Source organism: Elephantulus edwardii, unplaced genomic scaffold, assembly GCF_000299155.1.
Source record: "Elephantulus edwardii isolate Elephantulus edwardi_28Jun2011 unplaced genomic scaffold, EleEdw1.0 scaffold00068, whole genome shotgun sequence".
Taxonomy (NCBI): Eukaryota; Metazoa; Chordata; class Mammalia; order Macroscelidea; family Macroscelididae; genus Elephantulus; species Elephantulus edwardii.
In genome coordinates this window covers 15,080,610-15,092,967 of record NW_006399818.1, presented here as the reverse complement: position 1 = coordinate 15,092,967, position 12,358 = coordinate 15,080,610, and positions in this window count along the sequence as shown.

The window sequence follows — 12,358 nt, the reverse complement described above, 5'->3', positions numbered from 1 at the left end:
TGCTCTTCAGTGGGTGGAAAAAGAAAGTAATAATGCAGATTCTTTAGATTCATTCATGGATGGGAAAAAAGTTACTTCACAATGGTTCATTAATACATTCTTGTACACAAACAGTTATAGAAAATGATTTAAATAGAAATTAATAAAATAATACAGTTTGAGTATTTTATGTATACTTGATGAACAATGCTTATTGTAACGTTTTAGTCAAAGTATATATCTAAAATGAGTATAAGGAAGGAAGGATAGTACAGATTTCTCCTTTATGCCACATTTAGATGTTAAATATGGCCAGATAATCCATTGGTATATTAAGTTTGATGATTATTGTTACACATTTTTAATAAGGAAGAATAATGGCTCCAAACCTGGTACTGTTGAGTTGATTCTAACTCCTCATATAAGTGTCCTTATAGCACAGAGTAGAACTGTCCCACAGGAGACTATTACATTCAAGGCTGTCACATCTTCCTCCTGCGGAGCAGCTTGTGAGTTCAAACTTTTGACCATTCAGTTAGTAATTAAGCACTTAAACACAGCCAGGAGACCTATTTATTCTGGTAGGTCCTCACACTTAAGCCACCTCTGTATCATTTGTGATTAATGACAGTAATTACTTCTCAATCTTAATTTCACATACTCTTTGGTTAGCAGAGAAACACTTTAACCATTGCTCTGCCAAGGCTTCTATCACAGAATTCTTGTTGTTTGATGTTGTTGAGCCAGCACTGACGCATAGCTGAGCCTTCAGAGGGAGGTTAGAGGTCATGAATTGCACTGGAGGACACTGCCCATTCTTCTCTGGTGGAACAGCTGGTGGATTTGAACCAAGTGCCTTTGGGACTGCAGTGCAGAAAGTAACACTAACTACCCTTAAACTTTTATAGTCTTAAAAGACATATAACTTGGACACAAAGAAAGAGAATGATTTAACATCCTTTCAATGTCATACTAGGACATTGCTGAACATATCCTCCAAGGCTATTTAATTCTCTAAAAAAAGGACTTTAATATGACTTTGCTATGTACTGGAACAGTGTATCAACAGAGAACTACCAGAAATACAAACTGGGTTTAGAAGAGGCTGTGGCACTAGAGATATTATTGCCAATGTCAGATGGATCTTGGCTGAAAGCACAGAGTACCAGAGGAATGTCTGTGTTTCATTGACTATGCAAAGGCATTTGACTGTGCGGATCACAACAAATTGTGGCTAACCTGGAAGAGAATGGGAATCCCAGAGCATTTGATTTGCTCATGTAAAACCTGTACTTGGGACAGACAGCTCTCTGATCCAGCGCCCCCTCCCGCTGCTTTGTGAAGCTCTCGATTTTGGCAGAGGTTCTGTTGAGGAATTTGGAAGCTACAGCCGCAAAGGCAAAGACAGAAGTCTCAAATAGTTGCATCCTGAGTCACCAAGTTAACTTTCTGGAGACACTAATAAATAAAGTACAAGAAGAGAAAAAGCCAACTTTTGAACAATACAAGCAACTTAGCAGGAACATGTTTCCAAAGGAATTTGCAATGAGCAAGACAAGCTTCCAGACTCTATGGTCTACCCATTTTGAATGAAGCAATGAGCCCATGTAGGGAAGGAATGCAGCATCCCCTACTGAAAGACAAGGAGTCTTCTACATGAAAAACAGAAGTAGGGCCCCTCATTAAGAAGGAATGGAGCACCCCACATCTGAAGGTGAAGCAGAGGACCCAACATTTAAAGAAGTCAGGGAGATTCACATATGGAGTTGAACAGGCCCACCACCAGGATCCAGATGGTCAGATGGCACATAATCGTTAGATAGATCTATGCTACAACCCTCCCTCCCTCCTAAGCCATCATGGGATTGCTAAACCCTGATCTGAGTGCTCCACTCTATGATGGTCCTGTTCTTCCAACAGCAATAAAAGCTGAGGGATAAAACCCAAAACCTATAATTGGACCAGAAAGCAGTCCTCAGAACAAAGCAGGAAAACACTGCAATGGCTCAAAATTGGGAAAGGGATGCATCAGGAATGCTTCCTGTCTCCATATCTTTTCAATCTCTATGTGAAACAGATCATCTGGGAGGCTGGACTGTATGAGGAGGAATGTATGAGGAGGCATCAGAATTGAAGGAGGATTCATCAACAACCTGTATTATCAGATGACATAATCTTGCTTGCTGAAATTGGGGATGTCTTGAAGTATTTGCTGGAGAAGGTCAAAGAACGTAGTCTTCAAAATAGATTGAAGCTCAACATCAAGAAGATAAAGATCTTACCACTGGGTCAAATGGCAGCACCATGATAAAAGGAAAAGAGATGGAGGTTGTTAACAATTTCAGCTTGTTCAGCTCCACAATCAATACTCTTGGCACCAGCAGTCAGAAAATCAAAAGACAAATTGCATTAGGGAAATCTGCTGTCAGGGACCTTTCCAGAGTGCTAAAGAACAACAATGTCAGTCTAGAAACTGATTCAGGCCATGGTATTCATAATTACTTGATATGCATTGGAGAGCTGGACAATGACCAAGGATGACAGAAGAATCAATGTGGTGCTCAGAGAAGAGTCTTGAACATTTCATGGACCGCCAAGAGAACAAACAGGTCTGTCATGGAGAAAATGAAAGCAGGCTGCTCCTTGGAGGCAAGGACTTCGACGCTCTGTCTCACATACTTTGGATATATGGCCAAAAGGGACTGGTCCTTGGAGAAGGACATCATGCTTGGAAGGGTGGAGGGACAGCACCAGAGAGGAAGACCTCAGATGAGATGATTGACACAGTAACTGGCATAATGGGGGGTAGGTCTATTGGAGACAGTGAGAGTGGCTCGGGATAGGGCAGGGTTCAGAGCTATTATATACTGGGTCAGTATGAGTCGCAGATGACTCAATGGCACATAACAATAACAACATGTACTATTATTTTATTAGAGTCCAGACATTGAGGATTCATGTTACTCATGTGATAATGTTCATTCATCCTAAAGGTTACAGTTTTATTGTTGTATTGGAGGACATTAATCAGCTAATTACTTGCAAATTTAATTCAGCATTTCCTTGAAAAATTATGCACGTTTACCTTTCTTGAAATCACCTATAAACTATCTTATTAGCCTCTTCATTTGTTGATAAGTTTAAGAAATGAATACATTTTTATGCATGTTCATTTTAGGTTATGTTTTTAAGTTATGAAAACCGCAGTTTGGCAAGGTCACCACATGGTTCACGCAGCCATCTCTGCATCGGGCTGTTCTCTGAGGGACCCTGCCACGGCCCTGTCACTCCTCCACATCAGTCAGGAGGTACGAGCGTGATGATGTGACATCAGTCTATACATTCACAAGCCGTATTTACCTGCAGTCACACTTTGACCTTCAGGATTTTGTTTAATCTATTTAGTTGCTGACCTTTCCAAACAAAACAAAATAAATAACCAAAACAAAATAAAGCTAGATTTTGGAAACACTTTAAAAAAAAAAAGGCTCTGGAAAACTCAGATCTGGCAATACTCAACTCACCTTGCCATCCAACAAGAGGGGCTGAGCCCCTTTGGTAGGCCATGCTCCCCTCAGCTCACCCCAGTCCCCACCACTCTGCATTGTTTTACCATCTGCCCACTTCACCAAGTTATACTATCTGACTGTCTCTCCTCTCTTAACTATCTTGCATTTTCAGCCACTTGAGGAACTGCGGTGGCATGATGGTTCAGGGCTAGGCGGCTAACTGAAAGGGCGAATGTTAGAACCCAATTGCAGCTCTTCAGGGGGAAAGACCTGGCAGTCTATTCTGAGAAAACCATACGGGGCCGCTTTACTCTGTCATAAAGGCAGAATCCATTCAGTGGCACACAAAGCTGACTCTAGTCTCTCTAACTCTTCTCTTAACATGTTGTTCTCCAGTCTGTACTTGTCTAGCCAACTCTCAAGTATATATATGTTGTTGTGTGCTATGGAGTCAGAACGGACCAACAGCGGGTTTTCAGAAGTAGTTAATCACATGGGAGGAGACTGACCATCCTTCTCCCGCTGAGCAGCTAGTGACCTCAAATCGTGTACCATCAAGATTGCAGCACGGGTTCTTGCCACTAGGCCACCAGAGCTCCTCAGGTTATGTATCTATATCTATGTATGTGTGTGTATAAATACATATTGCTATGTACCCTAGACTCAGAACCAACTCATAGCTGACCCTCCTGTGGGTTTTTAGAGACAGTTAATCGCATGGGAGGAGACTGCCCATCCCTCTCGCACAGAGCAGCTGGTGGCCTCGAACCACGTGCCTTCACGATTGAAGTGCAGCTTCTTGCCACTGGGCCACCAGAGCTCCTGTGTGTAAATACACATACCTTTCACAATCACAACTGTAGAATAAACATTTATCTATTTGATCAAAAATAGGTAACACATAGAAAGGCATTTTCAACCCACCAGCTTTGGACCACTGCTTCATTACTTAAACCAGAAGAAAACGAACAAAATTGTTTCTAAACATCAAATTGGAAAGACTTACAGCTATACATATAAACTGGTTTTCATCAGCAAAGTATAGCTCAGAGCTGAAAACCAGGACATGAGACACATTCATGACATACCCCTGATGTTCTAAAAAGGCAAAGAAAAGGCAGTTATTTGGATTAATCCCTTCTTTCTGGGATTTAATCCAACTGCAATCCAAATCCAAAATATACTTTGGGGGGTTGGGTGGGGGAGGAAGAGAGCTAAATAGTTTAAAAGCTTTAAAGACTCAGGACAAATTAATCCAAAGAAGTAGCATTTGAGTATGACAATCCAAATAGTGGGCAGAGATTTAATTACCTTATTATGGATCAAAAATTTTCTCCTGGAAATCATGCAATATTAACACGCTGATTGCAGAGGCTTAGCCTAAAATCAGCTTGAACTTTGACTCCACACCAAGCTTTCAATTTCCTTTTACTATGGCTGACTCCGTTTATCAGCCTCAATGATCTGCAGTGACAACCTGCACCCAGCCTCACCCCACCTCTGGTGGCTTGACACTGGTCCAACAAGTCAGCGTGCTGTTCTCAGACCTCAGAGTCACCTGAGGCATTAAAATCTCGAGATTCCCAGCCCAACCCTTTGTGACTCTAATGCAATAGATCTGAGGTAGAGACCAGGGAAAGGCTTTTTAACCTATACATGCCCACCTTCCAGGTAAATCATTCTTTTGTAGGTGGTTTTAGAATCATACTTTGAGACTGTCTCCATTCCTACCCGATGGAGAAGCTGGTCAGCATCGGCTTTTGGAAGATTTTGCTCTTTTTTTTTTTTAAAGGGTCAAACTTGCTCGGCATTTCTTTCTTTTCTTTTCTTTTCTTTTTTTCCTTGTTGTGTATCATCGACTTGGATGTGACTGGCACAGGAAGGGAATATTCCTCCTCATCCAGCAGAGCAACTGGTGGATTGGAACCACGCACCTTCAGAATTGCACCATAGCTTCTTGCCATTAGGCCACCAGAGTTGTCTACGCACTTACATTTACTGAGCCCCAGTTCTTCGTAAGGAGACTCAGGTGCAGTGGTTAGAGTGCTCGGCTTCTAAGCAAAAGGTGTGCAGTTCAAACCCACTCTCTACTTCTCAGGAGAAAGATGTGACAGTTACATACACACACACACACACACACACACACACACACACACACACACACACACATCTCTGAAACCTCATGGGTCAGTTCTACTCTGTACTACTGGGTACCTATGAGTTAGAATTGACGTGACAGCAGTGAGAAGGTTCTACCGTCACAGTAAGGAAGGCGCTATGCAGCCAACTCAAAGGTCATGCCTCTCTGCTAGTTCGAATCTACCAGTAACTCCCTAGGAGAAATATAACCAACCCCCCTGGAAGCTCACTGGAGGGTCAGATATGAGGAGGTTCCAACTCAACAGCAGTGGGTGAAATAGATGGTGGGTTTTTTAATTCTCTGTGAAGGCACCCTGCCAAGAACCATGAGAGATACAACAGTGAACAAGACACATTTCTGATCCTCAAAAACCCAGCATGGGGGATAAAATAAAACAAACAAAACCCAACCCACCAACACCAAACCCCAAACATGTACAAGTTAATGAAAACAGAACATGCGTCATGGCAGAAATACACATTAAGTGCTAAGGGCCCCGCTTTTAACTCCTTTTGCCATTCCTGTACCATCGACCTCTATGACTACACATGGTGACGTGGCATTTTATAGGCTGTTCTGAATGCTCCACAGCCTAGGTCACACCCTGTTCACCTCGGAGTCACCAGCACTTCACACAGAGCACATGACTGATTCCAGAGTCATTCAATTGAGACGCCCTTCATCATTAACAACTTGGGCGGGATGGACAGAATCCTCCCACTGGATTCTGACTGCTTATTTAAGAAATCAATTCTGTTTGTGTGTGTGTTTTGGGTTTGTTTGGTTTTTTGGCATTTGGAGATGATTTTATTGACAGACAAGAGCAACCTCTGCAAAGGGTTGCTAGGGCCAAACTTGTGCCCTCAGGGTGAAGTATGAAGAGTGGCTACAAGGTAACATCAATTATTTAGAGAGGACAGTATAAGGAATGCCAGCATCGCCACCACCACTTGTGGACAAGAAAACTCTAAAGACTGCAGTAGGGATGTTGCACTCGTTCATAGGAGCGTCCTCTGTGAGCTGGGTCTGAGGACTGGAGTCAGGGATGCTGAATCTGTTTACAGGAGTGCCCTCTGCAAGCTGGGATTTCCTACTGTTTCCATGGCAGGCATCAGGCAAACGGTGGCAAGGATCCTGGTCACCCACGATGTCTGGCTGCTGTCTTTGGTCCCAGAAGCCAGTGTAGATGGGTGCAAGCATCTGCAGGTCAAGACTGGTGGCAGGCTGGTCCTGGGTGTCCACATTCTCCTTGGAAGCCTTGGGATCCTGCTGGGTGTCAGGTCCTTTCTGTTTGACTATTGACTCCAAGTCGTGGAGTAATATGTTCTGTTCTGTGGATCCAGAACCCAGGAAGCCTCAGGATAGAAGGCCTTCAAGATGAAACAGCAGTTCAGGATCAAGTCTCAGGGCATCTGAAGATAGATGATACTGCTCCATTGTGTGGCTGTCCCCCAGGAAGGTACAGAGCATCTGGAATCAGGAAATCTGTTTCTTCAAGCCTAGTCAGATACTTTTCATTTGAGGGGAAAGAGGCCCAGCACTCCACGACATCAGGTGTTCACATCATAGGTGGTACAAGGAAAACAGCTCCCATCTTTGTCTTCTATCTTTATAGATGATGTATTAAAGAACATTTTTTTATTTCGAAAGATAGATGTGTATAATATAGAAGAAAACACTGATTTCCTAGATAAATGTTTAAGACAAAGATCAATTTAAACTTAAGTAAAAGCATGGGTTGTTCACAAGTAAAAGTGAAACTCTTACAAGGTCATTAGAAATCAGAACAGTGTTTGTCCTCGCTGGGGGGTAAGTGACTTGAAGTGAAGCATGGGGGCTGCTTCTGGGATGCTGGAAATGTTCTGCCTCCTGATCTGGGTGTTGGGCATGTTCAGTTTTTGAAAATGTAATAAGCTGCATCATAGTCAATATGTTTATTGTTGATGTGTGCCATCAAGTCAGAACCGACCCACAGCTGACCCTCCAGTAGGTTTTCAGAGGCAGTAGATCACGCAGGAGGAGATTGTCCATCCTTCTGCAGAGCAGCTGGTGGATTTGAACCACATGCTTTTGCGACTGCAGCACAGCTTCTTACCACTGTTGTTAGGTGCCATCAAGTCAGATGTAACTCATAGCAACCCTCTGAACAAAATATCTGAACCCTGTCTTATCCTGTGCCATCCTCACACTTCCTGACACACAAGAGCCCATTACAGCAGTCACCGTGTCAGCCCACCTGCTTGAGGGTCTTCCTCTCCTTTACTGACCCTCCATCCTTCCAAACATCATCTCCAAGGAATAGCACCTCCTAACAATATGCCCAAAGTATGTGAGGTGAAGCCTCTTCATCCCTGACTCCAACGAGCACTCTGAATGCACCCTCTCCAAGACAAATCTGTTCATTCTTTTTGCAGTCCATGCGATGTTCAGTGTTCTTCTCCAACACCACAGCTCAAAGGCGTTAATTCTTTTTCTGTCATCCTTATTTACTGTCCAGCATAGAAAGTGATCAGAAAAACTATGGCCTAAACCAGATGCACCTTAATCCTCAAACTGACATTATTACTCCTCAATAATTTGGAGAGGTTCCTAACAGCAGACTTTCCCAGTGCATTGCCTCTCTTTATTTACTGACTGCTGGTGCCAAGGATGTTAATTGTGGATCCAAGCAAGATGAAGCTGTTTATACTTTCAGTCTCCTCTCCATCCATCATGATGTTGCCTATTGGTCCAGTGGTAAGAATCTTTGTTTCTTGATATTGAGATGCAAATCATACTGAAGGCTGTATTTGATCTGCAATGAGTGCTTCAGTCCTTCTCTCTTTCAGCAAGCAAGGTTGTGTCATCTGCATAACAGTTTATTCTTACCACTGTTGTTGTTGCTGTCAATTTCCATCAAGTCAAGCATGACTCATAGCGACCCTATGAACAAAAAAAAGGCCTGCAGCCTTTCTGTAACTTTCATCATTTATCAAAGTTCATTGAGTTTCCAGAGGCATGTTCTTTAGGAAATGGATTCCACTCCTGATGCTTACCACTAGGCCACCAGAATTCCTTTCTTGTATATATTTTTATGTATGATTTAAATTCACTTCAATAAAAAAGTACTTTTTAAAAAGTGGATGTTGTTATGCGCCGTCAAGTTGAGTACGACCAATAGTGACCCTTTAAATAACAGATCTGAACCTTGTCCTATTCTGATCCTTGTCCTAATCAGTGCCATCCTCACAGTCTCTGACACACTAGACCATTGCGGCAGTCACTGTGTCAATGTACCTGTTTGAGGGTCTTCCTCTCTTTCACTGACTCTGCATATTTCCAAGCTTGATGTCCCTGGGTAAGGAATAGCCTCTCCTAGCAACATACCTGAAGTATGTGAGACGAAGCTTTATCATCTTTGTCTCAGTAGAGCACTCTGCCTGCACTTTCTCCAAGACATATTTCTTCTCTTGACTGTCCATGGGATGTTCAGTGCTCTTCTCCAACACCACTGCTCAAAGGCATCAATTTTTCTTCTGTCGTCCTTATTCATTCTCCAGCTCTCAGATGTACAGCAAGTGATCAGAAAGTTGGGAAAGTGGATGCAGTTAAGGAAAAACACATCACATGGTAGGATGTGACTACACCAGAATGTGGACCATGGTTCTTGCCACCCCACTCATGTTTCCAGTCAATTCCAATTCATACCGACTTTCCATTATGCTTCTGTATGCTTCTGAGGGCTTACATCTATATAGGAGATTACTACTTATCTTTTTCCCCTTTAAAGAAGTTAAGGGATTTGAACTGCAGGCCTTTCAGGGAGCAGCTTAGAATGTAACAAATTCGGAACACACCTACTCAAACCCCTTCATCATAAAGAGAGGAAATGCAAGTGATAGCCACAAAATCAAGGTCAGGTGACTGGTTGACCTTGAGAAGAAACTGTGAAGCCAACTTCCTATTCCATTCTCTCACTTGACCCTCAACCCAAGCCCTCAGCTCCAGCAGGATGGTTTTACTACAAGTGAGACCCCCACCTTGAGACTCCTCTGCCCCAATCCTGCCTCTTCCCAGGAAGTTACTTTTTCCAATGTGTTTTTAACATTCCTCTTAACACTTTATCATATGTTACCTTGTAATTAAATTTAAACCTCTAAAAGAAACAGCTCCCAGCACCAAACCAAAACCAAACCCACTGTTGTAGATTTTCTAAGACAAAGTAGAATTATCTTTTTGTAGTGTGTTACATACAGCACTCTTCTGTCGATTTGCTGTACTGAGGTAACCTGGGGTTGCTAAGATGCTGAACCTTGTGCCATTGGGGTGTCAAATGCCATAATGGTTACCCATGGTGGACAGTGTTTGGTGGAGCTCCCTGTTTAAGACAGGTTTGGAAGCAGGAGCATCATCCACTTCCTAAATCACATGCCTCTGGAAACTCCATGAACTTGGAGAAACAACAATAGTTATAGAAAGGCTTCAGGTCTTTTTTCATAGGGTCACTATGAGTCATGGTCAACTCAACAGCAATCAACAACAACATGCTAATTGGAACACCAAGTAGATTTACCTTTTTGTAGTGTGTTACATGCTAATTGGAAAGTTGGGAGTTCAAATTCACTCTTTGGGAGAAATAGGGGGAATCTCCTCCTGTGAATATTTACAGCCTTAGGAACACACCTAGTGGAGGGGCCCCACGAGTGGGAATGGACATGACAGCAGTAAGCTGGCTTTAATCTTTATGGAAGCAGAATGTCACAACTTTCTCCCATAGAGTGACGCCATTTAACTCATTGCCCTTAAATCAGAACCAACTCATAGCCGGCTCTCCTCTGGGTTTTAATAAATAGCACAGAAGGATATCCCCATTTTTCTTCCTCAGAGTCACTGATGGATTCACCACAGAGACACGGCTGTTGGGAAAGGAGGGCAACACCCTTTGGACTATGCCATCCTCTGGTGGAACATCGTTCTTGCCACTCCCCTCATGTTTCCACTGCACTGATGTCTGTCCAGCCAATTCCAATTCCTACTGACCTTCCATTATGCTTCTGAGGGCTTATATCCCCATGGAATGATCTAAAGGTTCAAACCGCCCACCTATGTCTTAGCAGCTGTGTTTTAACCACTGTAACACCAGGGCTCTACGCTTCTTACCAAACCCACGTCTGTGGAGTCACTTCTGACTCAAAGCAACCCTCATGCTGAGACTAAAGCTCTTTGTGGGAGATTGTCCATCTTTCTCTCATGAAGTGGTTGGTGACTTCCAACCACAGGCATTTCATTTAACAGCCTGGCCCGTAACATACCAAATGACCAGGGTTCCTTACAATTCTTACAGCATTATTCCAGCAATTGGAGGTGACTCTTCAGAGCTCCATGGCTATCAAAATGGGAAACCACAAAATGATTAAGACGCAGGAACTTTGGGGCCAAATTGCCTCAGTTTGTATCCAAACCTCATCACTTAATTGGTTATGTGACTCTGGACAAGTTGATAATTTCTTTGTGCCTTGTTTTGTGGTCTGAAAATTGGAGGTTATGCTAAATCTATCTCATAATATTTTGAGGAAGATGAAATCAGACTGTCTACATGAAACTGGCCTACCACACTGGCAGAGCTAGTAACTATTCCCAACTATTAACATCTGTAACATAGAGTAGAAAATTCTCCAGGAAAGGTTACCCGTGGTAATGTCAGAAATGTGCTTAAAATTTAAGGCAGGTGGGAAGTGGGGCACAGATATCTTGGTAAGGTTCTTTGTGGTGGGAGGATGAAGGGGAAGAGGGGGCTCATCCCACATCTCCTGGTCAGAGTCTCCAGAAAGACTGGCCTAGCATTCTCTAAAATGCTTAGAGTTCTTTGGAGCTGGGTCTGCCCCAGACAACCCAAGGCCCTGCCTTTCGGAAGGTGAAAGTGAATCCCTCCTAGACTTAGAAAAATGTTTGGTCCCTCCCCTCTAAAGTCTTTGAAATATGATGCTTGGGATAAGGGTGGTGGTGGTGTGTGTTGTGGAGTCAGAACCAATGCACAGTTGGTTTTCAGAGGCTGTTAATTGTTCAGGAGGGGATTGCATGGGGAAAGAGGGCCCATCTGCCTTCAGGGGAGCAGCTGGTTGGAACCACCAGCCTCTGGGTAAGAGTACCCTCAAAATAGTCTGTGAGCAAAAGCAAGCAAAAATGCTCTTTTGGTTTTGTTTCTGAAAATGTTTGGGGGCAGGTTCTGGGGACCCCTGGCACATTGCTCCTTGCATCTCCTACCTCCTAGAAAGGGAGAGGCCTGAAGCAGTGCCCCCTGCCAGCCGCCAGCCTCGTTTCTTTGGATAAATTAGGGGAAGGCACTCCCCAGACCCAATAGGAGAGGCTTTGTGTCTGGGGGTTCTCCAGCCGAACGCAGGGAGGGGCTGACATCAGGGGTTCTGGGGTGCTCCAGCCGAATGCAGGGAGGGGCTGACATCAGGGGTTCTGGGGGTCTCCAGCTGAACGCAGGAAGGAGCTGACATCAGGGGTTCAGGGTTTCTCCAGCTGAACGCAGGGAGGGGTTGACATCAGGGGTTCTGGGGGTGCTCCAGCCGAACGCAGGGAGGGGTTGACATCAGGGGTTCTGGGGGTGCTCCAGCCGAACGCAGGGAGGGGCTGACATCAGGGGTTCTGGGGGTGCTCCAGCTGAACACAGGGAGGGGCTGACATCAGGGGTTCAGGGTTTCTCCAGCTGAACGCAGGGAGGGGTTGACATCAGGGGTTCTGG